Genomic DNA, 14,703 nt, shown 5'->3' with positions numbered 1-14,703 from the left:
GGTGTAGCTTCTGGCCTGAGATAGCACAGCTCCAACTCTAATGTTTGAGACGACAATCCCTACTGCAAAATGTAGGTCCAGATCAGGTAAACAAATACATGGTGAATCTGTTCTTGGGATCGCAGAAAGTGGCTTCTGCTGTGGCAGTCCAATGGAATGTCCCAGTAGATCTTTTAGCGAGGTTGGTAAGTGGAGCTGCAATTGCACTGAAATTGCAAATAGAGCAGCGGTAGACACTGGAAAACCATAAAAATGCATTGAAGCTGTTTGATTGATGTAGGTAATGGCCAATTTCATACCGCTTGCATCTTCTCAGGGTCCATCTATAAGTTCCTGTTAAAAATGACAAAACTCAGAAAAGAAACTTTGGAATGTGGAGTTCACTCTTTTCATGCTTAACGAAAAGTTGGTTCTATAGTAGCCATTGAAGGACACACCGTACATTGTGGAGAAGCAAGAGAAGATATCGTCCAAATAAACAAAGACAATGTGGTTAGGCATCTCCTGGAGCGTGTCATTGATGAAGTTCTGTTAGACTGCTAGCATCACTAGGTACTGGGAATGCTGAAGGCCATTTTCCATTCATCTCCCTCTCACATCCAGGTCAGGTTGTAAGCATTTCAGTGGTCTAGTTTAGTGCTCCTTGTAATAACTCAAATGCCATGGGCACTGGTTCTTAATAGTAATTCTATTTAGACCTCTGTATTCGATACATGGTCTCAGTCTGCCGCCCTTGTATACGAAAAAGAACCACACTCAGGCAGGTGAACTGGATGGTTGGACAACCCCAGATGTCAAAACCTCCATAATACAACGGTTGGTTGCCTCGCAGGAGTGGACAAGGCATAGAATCCTCCCCGGGGAGGACGTGTACCAGACAGGAAATTGATGGCACAATGGTAGCCTCTATGTGAGGGAAGTATAGTGGTGCTCCTCTTGCTGAACACATCCAACAAATGTGAGTACTCTGAAGGCCCAATAGACAACTCCGTAGAGTTCAGTTATGATCTTGAGGAGTCAGGAAGCAACTCAACTGATAGCTCAACATGGTTCACAGTAGGTCACTCTGAAACTTGGGCAGGCATCTCAGAAACTTGGGCAGACCTCTCAAAATCTCAGGAGGGCCTCTTAGAGCCTTGAGAAGGCATCTCGGAACCTCTGGAAGGCATCTTGGAGCCTTTATGAAGGCACATCAATAGAGTCAACCAACCTTGAATGGGTGCCAGAAGATCAGTTAATCCAAGAATTATGAAGATGAAACTATGGATAACCAAGGATTAGGCGAGTGTCTGGAGAATGAATAAGGTGGAAACGAACCATCTCTTGTTCCTTCTAATAGTCAACTTGAGAGCGACGGAAACATAAAAGATTTGTCCAGGTTCCAACAGTCTACAATGCAGCGCCGTAGCAGAGGCTGGTTGAGGCATTCCTCAGGAATATGGATTCTCTCTGCCAGTCCGATATTAAAAAAATTCACCACTGAGCCAGAGTCTCAGGGCTCTCACAGAAACTTGATATCTCCCCCAAGATAACAGGGATGGTAAAATCACTCTGGGGCTCGATGAAACGGGAGAGAGATTGAGACTGTTTCTATCTCCCATCACCTGACAGTTCTGCGAGTTTCCCAACATCTCAAGGCAGGGGACTCAGAAGAGGCAGGCCTTACCACAATACAAGCAACACGCCTGGTTTGTACATCACTCTCACTCCACTGGGGAGACCCAGGGTCTTCTAAGTTGCATGGGTTCCTCGGGAGATGTCTGCCGAGATCTGCATTGGTTATCGGCGTGAGTAACCAGGTTAGGCATTGGGTAGCTCTGAGAACCCATTTTCTGGGTGAACTTACCATATCTCTCCCTCCTTTCGGAAACATGGCTATCGATTTTTATGCCCATGTCCATAAGTTCCTCCAAATCCTCCACTTGGTCCCCGGTCTTAAGAACTTCTTTAAGCTGGCCATTTAATCCCCATTTAAACAGAGCAACCAATGCCTCATTGTTCCACCTACTCTCAGCTGCTCGGGTACAGAAATCAATGGAATAGCCAGCCATGGATCATGCTCCGTGATGCCCCTGGAGGGGTCTGCTGCCTGCCTTTGCACCCTGACAGGATGATAGAGTACCCTCCTTATCATTCATAGAAATAAACATATCAGAACACACAGAAACGTCCTTCTCCCATAAAGCTGTTGCCCATGAAAGGGCCCTACCTGATAGGAGGAATATTATACAGGTCACCTTACTCAGGTCTGAGGAGAATTTTGCAGGTTGTAATTCAAAGACTAGGGAGCATTGATTTCTGTATTTCAGTAGAAATGGACTGTCTCTCTACATACCCAAGCTCACTGAATGCTTGCCATAATATTTAGGAATTCCGCAGTTTTCTTGCTCAATAAGATGTGGTGCTGTAGTGTAGCAGTTAGCATGACATTTTACAGCGACAGAGCGACAGTGATCGAGGCTTGATTCCTGACACTGTCTGTAAGAAGTTGGTTTGTTCTCCCTGTGACTAAATGGGTTTCCTCCAGGAACTATGATTTCCTCCCATATTCCAAAGACCGAGTTAATACGAGCAAACTTTGTGCATGCTATGTTGATGCTGGAAGCATGGTGAGACCTGTGGGCTGCCCCAAGCACATCCTTGGACTCTGAAGGCTGTTTGCATAATTGACGCAGTTCACTGTATGCTTTGATATACGTTCGACAAATAATGATAATCTTTAAAAAAGCTCTTTAATCTCCTTCAGGACCATAGGAGGTATTCTTACAGATTTTGGTGGTTTGCCTTCCCTGATATCAACTAACTTATCTGAAATGTTTACTTGATTTGGCAATAAAATCTCCAATTGGTTTTGCAATTACAGGTGTCCTCTCCTTTACAAAGGTAGAGCATTCCTATGAATCCTTTCTTAAGCCGAAATGGCGTAAACCGAAGAACCACTAAAATATATGGGAAAAATTTTCATAAAAGTGAAAATCCTCTTTGTAATGCAAAAACAGGTTACTAATGTAGGTCTTTTGTAAAAGTGAAGTGGCGTAAAGTGAACATTTGTAAAGCGGGTGACACCTGTATTTAAACAATTACTCCTTATGTAACATAACTATTACAGCTCAGGAACAGGCCATTCAACCCAACAGGTCCCTGCTAGTGTTCACATTTCACATGAAATTCCTACTAGTCATCTACCACCAACATGGTCCAATTGAATCAAGGTCATAAGCAAACTCACACCAAAAGAATACAGTCAGACTTCTTGGTGACACAAAAATGATTGTTCTTCTTTCACTCAATGAACGATTGAGTTTTAATTGCAACAAGTAAGATAACTGAATGAGATCTTAAAAAGTACAACTAAGATATTGTGGCAAACTGCATTAAAATTTGTTGATCTTTACCCAGTTTGTTGAAAGGATGAAAATTTATGTAGAAACTAAAGACAAGCTTCATATCTGAGAATCCATGCTCATTACTTATATTAAAGGTTATTAGTAGAGCCATTTTATTTTTAATCAATGTCAAAATATCAATTTTTCCTATGAACAGAAGAAACTGAAAAAGGATATTAATGAGATTGATCTCAAACAGTAAGTGAAAATTAAAATAACAGCATTAAACCTGAGAAAATTAAATTAAGGATGGAATAACAGATGGGCAACCAACAAAGCCTCGGTACTTAGAAAGCACTCTGAATAAGCTAATAAATTATAAGTGTTATCTCAAAAACAATGAAATATCATCTGAAATAAATACATTTCCGTCCTGCCATGTTCATTAAAGTTATGTACTTGTTATTGTGGCTGTGATCAAAGTTACTGGTGAGACATTGAAGCTGGTGATAGAAATAGCTAAAACTGTCAGTAGTGGCTGTCATTGGTTACTCTATCATGGTAAGGTAACTTTGTATCCGGTTCACAGCAACAATTCATATTCCATGCCATGACAGAAGATGATCAGTGATCTTGACAACCAGTGTTTTTGATCAATCTCCTATTTGTACACTTTCTATAGTCACATTTATATATTCTTAAGATCAAAGGTAACAGTAGGTGATTGAATATGATTTCAATAGTTACAATGACATTGTTTACTTCAAATAGTTCTTTTGCGATAGATAGTGGAAGTACACTATAATTGATAAGACACCTCTGAAGATCCAAGCACCTTTGGGAGAAACTAATCAAATCCAATATTCTAAAAACTTTTGATGATAGAGAGCCAGACACCAAAAATTACTTTTGCAAGGGCTGTCTCTGAGTACACAGATATTGCAAGTACACAAAAACAATTGGTTGCTTATACTGTAACCATGTTTGATATGCAAAGTGACAACATCTATCTGTGTCATCTTGAACTCAAGTTGCAATGGTGCAAATAACTTAGCTATGTTGCTTGGTTAGAAGCAGGCCAATTAAAGTAACCCTATTTTCTTAACATTTGGTCATGTCAGGACCACCAGACTTAAAATCAGTTACTTTCCCCAAACAATAAGGCTAATCTCTTAGTCAGTTTAACATCAATTTACTGCTTGCAATTTATAATAAGAACTGAAGGCTACTTGCAAGCATCCCAAACTTATTTATATTTACAATAAGAACTGTAGAGTGGCTGTAGTTTGAATAAATATCTGCAATATCCACACACCTCCAGAATACTCCTTTGTCCTCTCAATAAAAAAATTAACATGAGCCAAAGGCCCTTCTGTTCAATTATTTACCTTAGGACTCTACCAGTTATTAACTAGATGCACACCCTATCTTTTCAAAGTGAACTGGTCAAAATTAAACTCTATTTGCCAGTTCTCTGCCCAACTTTCCAACTGATCAATACCCTTCTGTAGCTTTAGCCAACTTTCATTATTTCTGGATTCATGCAAACCTGAGTATTGTATCACTGCAGAAGTTTAACTAAAACAGAAATTTGGAGCTAATTTTGACAGCTGCCTAGATGATCTTTGTCTAGGAAGCTGTACGTGACTGTGACTCTAATCTCCATGACAAATTAGGCAGGGTAAAAAGGAGGTTAAATTTGAGTTCACAGGAAGTCACAAATCTCTGCAAGAATAAAGAATGCAATTTGAGTATACTGGCCCTTTAAGGGGTATGGATTCAAAGGAGATGGAGTTATTTAAACCTGACTATTCTGTGACTAAATAAAAACTGTTATGTTTCTCATGCCAATTAAGTTGATTGTTTAACTTAAAATAGAATTTTATATGTTGTACCACTGTTGACATCTTCTGAGAGAGTTCAACACCAGTAAAAAGATGGCAACAATCTTGAGAAAAAGTGACGAGTCAAGTTTTGTAATGGACACCAAGACATCTAGAACTGTGCACCAAATCGCTCTCCCAAATTAAGCAAATTTCCCACTGCATAGCATTGTATATCTTGTAGTCATGCAAATGAATGTATACAAACATTAAACTAAACAACTTAGAAATGACTTGTGGTCATTGTGGGTTGGCTTGACATAATGTGAATGTAGCTATCCACTAGCGGCTCTATGTTAAAATTCCAATGAATTATCAGGATCTGACGTAGTTTGGAAATGCTGGCACTGGCTTTAAGGAAATGTTTTTGCTGCCTCATCAGTATGTGGTTCCAGGATGAATAAGCAATATGAATGATGTTAGCTGCCGGCTGGTTCACTTCCATTTTATTAGAAGCACTGATTTCATCAACTTTACCGTTTTATTTGCCCAGCAGACACTGGAACTTAAAGCTTATTTCTGTTGTTTTCAGACTAGGTAATAGATGAAGAGATGAAGAGTCCTTGAAAGTGAGTCCAATTCAGTGGGAATAGTTCAGTGATGGGATGAGTGAAGTTGAGTAAGTTATCCCCACTGGTTCAAGAGCCTGTTGGTTGAGGGGTAATACTGTCCTGAACCTGGTGGTTCGGGTCCTGAGGCTCATGTACCTTCTTCCTGATGGCAGCAATGAAAAGAGGGCATGGACTGGATGGTAGGGGCCCTTGATTATGGATGTTGCTTTCCTTCAACTGCACTCCATGCAAGTGTGCTCAGTGGTGGGGAGGGCTTTACCTGTGATGGACTGAGCCATATCTGCTACTCTTTTATAGGTTTCCTGTACAATGACCCTGGTGTTTCCATACCAGCCCATGACACAACCAGTAAACACATTCTTCACCACACATCTATAAAAGTTTCTCAAAGTTGTAGATGACATGCCAAATCTATACAATCTTCTAAGAAAGTAGAGGCACTGCTGTGCTTTCTTCTTAATGGTACTTACATGTGCTGGACCTGGGACAGAACCTCTTAAAAGGTTAACACTGAGGAATTTAAAGATCACGACCTTCTCTGCTGGACATCTAAATATTTTTACCAAAATTAACCCATTGAATAAATATAAACCAGTTCTTCATAAGACATAAACATTTATTTTGTTCTTTAGATTTAGGAACACATATATAATATTTAACATTGACCTTTTGACGGTTATTCAATCTATCTAATTCAGGCTCCTTTCAGCAATGACAGACTACAAATTAGGATTTCAATGAAAGATTATATTTGCCTTGGAGTCAATACAGTCTAGATTCATTAAACTGGTGTTTGGGGTGATATAACAGCTATGTGAGATGTGGAGCTGGTGTTCTTATTGGAGTTTAGAATGAGAGGTGATCACATTAAAAAGAATAAGATTTTAAATATGATTGAGAGAATAACTTCAGGAAAGATTGTATTGTCTAGGACAAGGGTAAATTGAATTGTATTTGAATTAAAGGTCAGCCATTCATCAAGAGAAATGTTCAATGATAGGTGGAGTGAGAAGGAAGATGGATTAACTAAAGGACAAATCATGATAATATTAAATGTCTGAACTCTTGTGAAGCAGTGTAACCTACAGGTTCCGTTTCTGTAAGTCTTACAAAAGTCAAAAATAGATGGATCCTTATTCTAAAGGTTGCACTGGTATATCAGGACTTTAAATTAACAGAGTATGAAATGGCTTAAGGTGCAAAGGGTCAAGTATCTATTGCACAACAACTGGTCAAGCACGTTGTCCAAATTATATAAAGGCAAGGAAACGCCAATTAGCAACAGACTTCAGATAGCCATCTTGTTCTGATTGTGCAAAACAATCAAAACAATAAGCAAAGTTTGTAGCTGAAAATGACTACCTTTGGAACCAGCAATTTATAAATATGATTTTTCAACCTATGCTCCCTTTCCTTTGATTTTCTGCAGTATTTTGAGAATTCTGAGTCATACTGTTCTAGTGAGGAATTAATAAGATTGAATATAAGTGAACTGAGACTGTCCCCTGACAAATTCCTTTCCATCTTCACAGCATGGTGTAGATTACCCACCGTACTGTTGATTTGGAAGAGATGCTGTAGAGGCACAGATAGATACAAAGACATTATTTCCATGTGGTCTCATCATGATTGAGTTGGGTGTTTGGTCTCCGCTTCATGGTGCTTTGAAGATAGGGATAGGCCACCAGGGATCATTTGGTGTCCTTGCTGAGCAGGAATTGCTTTATTGTATCAAACCACTGTCCTGCACTTCAAGGGAAATGGGGCTGATGGTATTCTGTTGGGAGTTCTCCCCTGCTTCAGCTTCTGTCTCCTAATCCCCACTTTCTGAGTCTGCTTGACACTTACCCTCTGTCAAAATTGTACAACACATAATACACCATGATGCATCTGGCTGACATATATAGAAGATCCACGTGGATAAATTCAGGCAATGGAGTCTCATTTTTAGAAGATCAGTAGCATTTTCAGTGAATATTGTGTTGGTTCTTCTGTTGGTGCTCATTTTCAGTGACAAGTGTGTTAATTTGCATAAGGCCAGCGTTTCTTCTTAAATGTCCAAACAAGAAAGTGAATACTTCCGTATTGAGGAAGAGGTCCAGGTTTTTAATGGAAGCCTTTATGTGCACATGAGTACAATTGCTGGTTGGCTACTCCCTAATCTTGTGAGAAGTCAGGGTTCATTTGAGCTTTTGTCCCTCCAGAGATGCTGTCTGGTCTGCTGGTTATTTCCTGCTTTCTCTTTCCTTTCAGCTTTCCATCAACTTTTGTATACTGTATCTCTTAGTTTTCTCTCTCTTTCTCTCTCTAGATCCCCACCAATTAGCCACAGGACAATGAAAGCAATAATTTCACCTGGCAATCCTTAGTCTCCATCTGATCACAGGCATCCTTTTGTTCTCTTCATTCTCCCATTCGCTCCAATGTAAAACACACTTATTTTCTCTCCAGTTATAATGAAGGAGAAAATCTGGTCCCATAGGTTAATCTGATTTGCCATTTTTTTGGCATTATCTGTTTTTGCTGCAATTGTCGTCTGCCAAAGCTCCCAGCTAGCTGCTCACTAAGGCATAGGGAAGATCACCTATTCCCCTTACTCAAAGACAATTTATCTAAGTTTCTTTCATCCTACAGGAGCAGACAGAGTGGATGCACTAACTTGTTTTCATTGCAGTCTTCCCCAAAGGGAAAGATATTCATAGTCGCCCGGGCAGCCTTCTATTTCATGTCCCTGGGCATAGAACTTGTCAATTCTCTTGCAGAAAGAACCATCTACAGGCACAGTCACTGTTCTTCACCAGCTTATTCAGATAAGCTCCTGGAGCATATTTCTATCTCCATTCCCTCCCATCGTTTCAGCATTTATTCGTTCATTCAGCAGCAACACATTCCTGAATATATGTAGCAGCGTGGTATTTCCATTGTGGTGCTTCTCTTTAATGGCAGACTGTAAAAACTCTGCGATACAAGAGACTGCACAAGATGTTTGAATGTGAAGCCACAGATAAGCTGCTGGAGGAACCCTGGAGGTCGAACAGCATTTGTGGCAGTGAGGGGGGAGACCGGGAGGAGAAGGAAATGCTGATGTTCCAGGTCAAAACCCTGCATCAGATTGTAGATTGTTTTTGTCTGCAAAGACTTCAACTACTTGGCTAAGTGCCAGCAGGGATGAGATCTTCCTACAGATCAATAGAAAATGCAATGCCAAAACGGTGCAGAATTGCATAGAGAAATCTGATTACACTGTTCCAGGAGTCCTGTAATTATAGGTGGAAACATGGAAGCATAAAAAAGCATGGCACATGATTCTAAATTAAACTAAGACCATCTGCCTACATATGGTCCATATCCCTCAATTTGCTACCTGTTCACGTCTGAATGCCTCTAAGAAGTCAGTGAGGTATCTGTTCCTACTGCCTTCCAGGGCAGTTCCAAGCATCAATACCCTGGGATCTTGAGAAATATAGTGTCAGTGTATCTTTCAGAGTGCAAACCACCATTATGCTGCATCAACACACATTTTGGTCATTTGTTTGCAGAGAAATACCACAATCATTTGAATAATTCCATTTAAAACAGAGAAATCTATGCAATAGACATCCTGAAGTCTTTGGCCTTCGCAGACATCCAAGATAACAGAAAAATGCCCCAAAGGATGAGTGACAGTCAAAATGTTAGAACCCCAAAGCACCCCCTACTCTTCCCTCCTACACACAAGCAGCAGATTCAACCTGTTTCCACAACCCCCTACCTTCTATTGATTCCATTCCGGGGAATTAAACCTCCATAGGATCTAGTCTCTAAAGCATATGCATATCTGACTGGCAGACTGAATTAAAATCAGACCTGGTGCATTAACCTAGTGAACCACACTGGAAGGTTGCAGAATTTGCTTTCAAGATAAATACATTTTTTATTTTTAAAATCCCTCTGTAATCTAATTTGGATGGGAGGTTACCTTTGGGGGGGAAAACTCAAGGTTTTTCCTCTTGACCTGTGTTATGAACAAGCGAGCCTGTAAAATTTAGAATTAAAGGCAACATTTTTTGACCAACAGGTAATTAATAAGGCCATTTAACATAGTATACTTAAACCAAATCCTTAAATATGCTGTGAAAGATGTAAGTATAATATAGATGTTTAAGATGTGAAATCTCAAAGCAGTTGACCAGCCACAACAGTTATTTCAGGGCTTCTTTCAATACAAATATGAAGGTAAATTTACAACTAGAATCAGGACCAGATGTATATTTTGCCGTAGTTAATATTTTTTTCTCAAACCACTGCTGTAGTTCCAAATGAACAGGCTGTATTTTTCAAAGAGATATATCATTAATAAGTCTAATCCGTGATCAAGTGATGTCCTCACATTTAGTCATCTATTTTCTCCTTTTCATTGCTAATGTAATTTTCAGTATTCCCACTGAAAGAGAAACATAAGTTATTTTTTATTCCAGAAGGTGAGTTCCTATTCTCGTTTGCACTAGAATGATTTATGTAGACTGGATTTTGAAGAGCATAGTGCTCTTTGGAACATTGCCCAAATGTTTTCACTGTGCACTGTGTAAACACTTGAATCATTTTTAATGCACAGGAGCCTCCATTAATTCAGAGCCCTGTGGAACATTGATTAAAATACATGCTGCTTTGCATGTTGAAAGTAAATCTGCTACATCACATAAGGATTAAGCATCCCTGGAATTTAAGTGCGCTTGAGTATTACTGGAGCTGAAACATACAATACTTATTTATATATTTTAAAGTCCATCCCTTCATACCATTTTGATAAAAATAAATCAGAAATTATTTATTTTAAGCATTTGCTTTCACAGGTTTAGTTTAAATATTTCTTATAGTATTTTCATACTTTATTACTTAATATGTTTTCTTTTTGTTATAAAAGTATAGTCCATAATTCCTGAAATTGACAATACTGAAAGCCATGCTCCTATGCTGAAGTACTGGCAGCTATTTGACTGCATAATCTTCACATTTCTGCTTGCTTCTGTCTTCACTCAATATTCATCAGTAAAGCATCACACGAATGTAATTTGGAGTAATAGAACTTGTGGAACTTATGCACCAGTTTCAAAAAGTTGAGTGGGCCTGTCAGTGTGCCTCTGTGGAGACAGTTGAAGGCAATTCCTTGTGGAGTTTACATGCCACTTTTAAAAAGCGACCAGGTCCTGTTAAGACTTGTCTATGGAGCAGGAGATTGCTTTAGTTATTAGTAACATAGTAACATTGCTTCAGTTATTAGCCAATAAAAAGAAGCAAGGTGTAAGCAGAGTGGTCACGCTTTGAGTGGGCCAGGGTTAGAGTGGGAGGCTTTGGCTTAACAAGATGGATCCAGGGTTAGTGGGATGTTCTTTATGTGAGTTTTGGGATCTCTGACAGACATCCAGTCTCCCTGATAACTACAGTTGTATGAATGCATGAGCTGCAGCTCCTGAAAGACCATATTAAGGAACTGGAGCTGCAGCTCAATGACCTTTGCCTCATACAGGACAATGAGAAGATGAGGGATAAAAGCTACAGGGAGGAAGTCAACCCTAACTTGCAGGAGGCAGGTAGCTAAGTGACTGTCAGGACAAGGAAAGGGAATAAGCAGCCAGTGAAAGTACCCCTGTAGTCAAACCCCTCAATATTAAGTATACTGCTTTGGATACTGTTGGGGAGGGGAATGAACTACCAAGTGGAAGCCACAACTCTCTGGTCTCTAGCACTGAGTCTGGCTCTGTTGCTCAGAAGGGAAGGCAGGAGACGAGGAGTGAAGTAGTGATAGGGGATTCCATAGTTAGAGGAGCAGATAGAAGATTCTGTGGATGTGAAAGAGACACCCAAATGGTATGTTGCCTCCCAGATTCCAGAGTCAGGAATGTCTTGGATTAAATCCACAGTATTCTAACTGAGGAGGGTGAACAGCCAGAAGTCATGATACATATTGGTACCAACAACGTAGATAGGAAAAGGGAGGAGGCCCTGGAGAGCGAGTTTAGGGAATTAGGTGGAACACTGAAAAGCAGAACCTCAAGGGTAGTAATTTCTGGATTACAGTCTGTGACAAGGACCAGTGAGGTTAAGAGTGGGATGATTTGGCAGAAGAATGCATGACTGAGATGAATGCTGTGGGGGCAGGGTTACGGGTTTCTGGATCATTAGGATCTCTTCTGGGCAAGGTATGGCCCATACAAAAAGTACAGGTTATACCTGAACTCAAGGGGCAACAATGTCTTTGAGGGCAGGTTCATTAGAACTGATGAAAATTAAACTAATTTGGCAAGAAGTTGGTGATAGGGTTGACAATGGGGCAGATGCTGTGGTGAGACTATCAGGAAGGACAGGCAAATAATAGGGCAAATTACAGTCAGTGGGATGAGTTGAAGTGTAACATGGGGGAAAAATTGAAAATGTTGATGAAAACAGGACTGAAGGTGTTATATTTGATACATGCAGTATACAGCATAAAGTAGATGATCTTGTACCACAGTTAGAGATTGATAGGTATGACACTGTGGGCATCACTGAGTCGTAACCTAAAGAAGATCATAGTTGGAGCATAACATCCAAGGATACACCTTGTACAGAAAAGACAGGCTGATAGGTAGGGGAGGAGTCTCTGTTGGTAGAAAATGAATTTAAATCCTTAGAAAGAGGTGGCATAGGATTGAAAAATGTAGAAACCCTGAGGGTGGAGTTAAGAAACTGCAAGTGTAAAAAAAACCCTGATGAGAGACCTCTGAACCACAGATATGGGATACAAATTACAACAGGAAATAGAAAAGGGCAATGTTGCAATAGTCCTAGGGGATTTCAATATTCAGGTAAATTGTGAAAATCAAGCTGATGATGGAGATAATCAAGGGAGATAATTTGTGGAATGCCTCTGAGATGGCTTTTTAGAGCAGCTTGTGGTCAAACCTACTAAAGGATTAGCAATTCTAGATTGGGTGTTGTGTAATGAACAAGATATAACTAGGGAGCTTAAGGTAAAGGAACCTTAGGAGGCAGTGATCATAATATGATACAATTCACTCTTTAGTGAGTGGGAGAAACTGACATCAGATGTATCAGTATTACAGAGGAGTTAAAGGAATTACAGAGGCATGAAAGAGGAGCTGGCTAAAGCTGATTGGAAGGGTACTCTAGCAGGGATGCCAGCAGAACAGCATTGGCTGAAGATTCTGGGAGAAATTCAAAAGGTACAGGATAGATATATCACAAAGATGAAGAAGTTTTCTAAAGGGAGGATGAGGCAACTGTGGCTGACAAGGAAAGTTAAAAACAGCATAAGAGCAAAAGGGTAACAGGTAATATGATATTGATGAAGGTAGAGCTGTAGATGTAGTGTATATGGATTTTAGCAAGACATTTGATAAGGTACCCCACGCAAGGCTTATTGAGAAAGTAAGAAAACATGGGATCCAAGGAGATATTGCTTTGTGGGTCCAGAACTGGCTTGCCCACAGAAGGCAAAGAGTGGTTGTAGATGGGTCATATTCTGCATAGAGATCAGTGACCAATGGAGTGCCTCACGGATCTGTTCTGGAACCCCTTACTCTTTGTGATTTTTATAAATGACCTGGATGAGGAAGTGGAGGGATGAGTTAATAAATTTGCTGATGACACAAAGGATGGGGGTGTTGTGGATAGTATGGACGGCTGTCAGAGGTTACAGCAGGACATTGATAGGATGCAAAACTGGGCTGAGAAGTGGCAGATGGAGTTCAACCCAGGTAATTGTGAAGTTCATTTTGGTAGGTCAAATATGATGACAGAATACAGCATTAATAGTAAGACTCTTGGCAGTGTGGAGGGTCACAGAGATCTTGGGGTCCAAGTCCATAGGTTAAGAAGGGGTACGGTGCAGTGGCCTTCATCAACCGTGGGATTGAGTTTAAGAGCTGAGAAGTACTGTTGCAGCTATATAGGACCCTGGTCAGACCCCACTTGGAGTACTGTTCTTAATTCTGGTTGTCTCACTACAGAAAGGATATGGAAACCATAGAAAGGGTGCAGAGGAGATTTACAAAGATGTTGCCTGGATTGGGGAGCATGCCTTTTGAGAATAGGTTGAGTGAACTCAGCCTTTTCTCCTTGGAGCAACAGAGGATGAGAGGTGACCTGATAGAGGTGTTCAAGGTAATGAGAGACATCGGTAGTGTGGATAGTCAGAGATTTTTTCCCAGGGCTGAAATGGCTAGCACGAGAGGGCGTAGTTTTAAGGTGCTTGGAAGTAGGCACAGAGGAGTTGTTAGGGGTAAGTTTTTTTACGCAGAGAGTGGTGAGTGTGTGGAATGGGCTGCTGGCGGCGGCAGTGGAGGCGGAAACGATAGGGTCTTTTAAGAGACTCCTGGATTGGTACATGGAGCTTAGAAAAAATGGAGGGTTATTGGTAAGACTGGGTAGTTCTAAGGTAAAGACATGTTTGGCACAGCTTTGTGGTCCAAAGGACCTGTACTGTGTGGTAGGTTTTCTATGTTTCTTTATTTCTAATATAGCAAAAGTTAGTGGGATGTTAGAGAATTGAGAAGCTTTTAAAAACCTACTAGAGGCGGCTAAAATGTTATAAGGAGGGACTAGATGAAATATGAATGTCATCATCATCATTATTATGTGCCATGTAATATGACATGAGCGATCATGGTCTTCCATCCATCTTTAATCTGAGAAGTTCTAATAAGCTCTTCAAAACTTTGCTTGTCCATTCCTTGATGTAACTCATGAATGTTATGTGTTATCAATTGTGAATCTTTCATCAATTTTTCCCATCACTACAAGTTGTTTGAACTTCTCTTTCCTCAGTGCATGTCCCAGAAATTCCAAATGACATTTCCTAAATTGTGATATGAGCTCTCTCCTTATTCTGGCTTTTCACAACACTTTCTCATTTGTTACTCTGTCTTTCTACGATATTTTCAT

This window comes from Hypanus sabinus, chromosome 11 (assembly GCF_030144855.1).
Source record: "Hypanus sabinus isolate sHypSab1 chromosome 11, sHypSab1.hap1, whole genome shotgun sequence".
In the NCBI taxonomy this organism is placed as follows: domain Eukaryota; kingdom Metazoa; phylum Chordata; class Chondrichthyes; order Myliobatiformes; family Dasyatidae; genus Hypanus; species Hypanus sabinus.
This window is presented reverse-complemented; position numbering follows the sequence as displayed.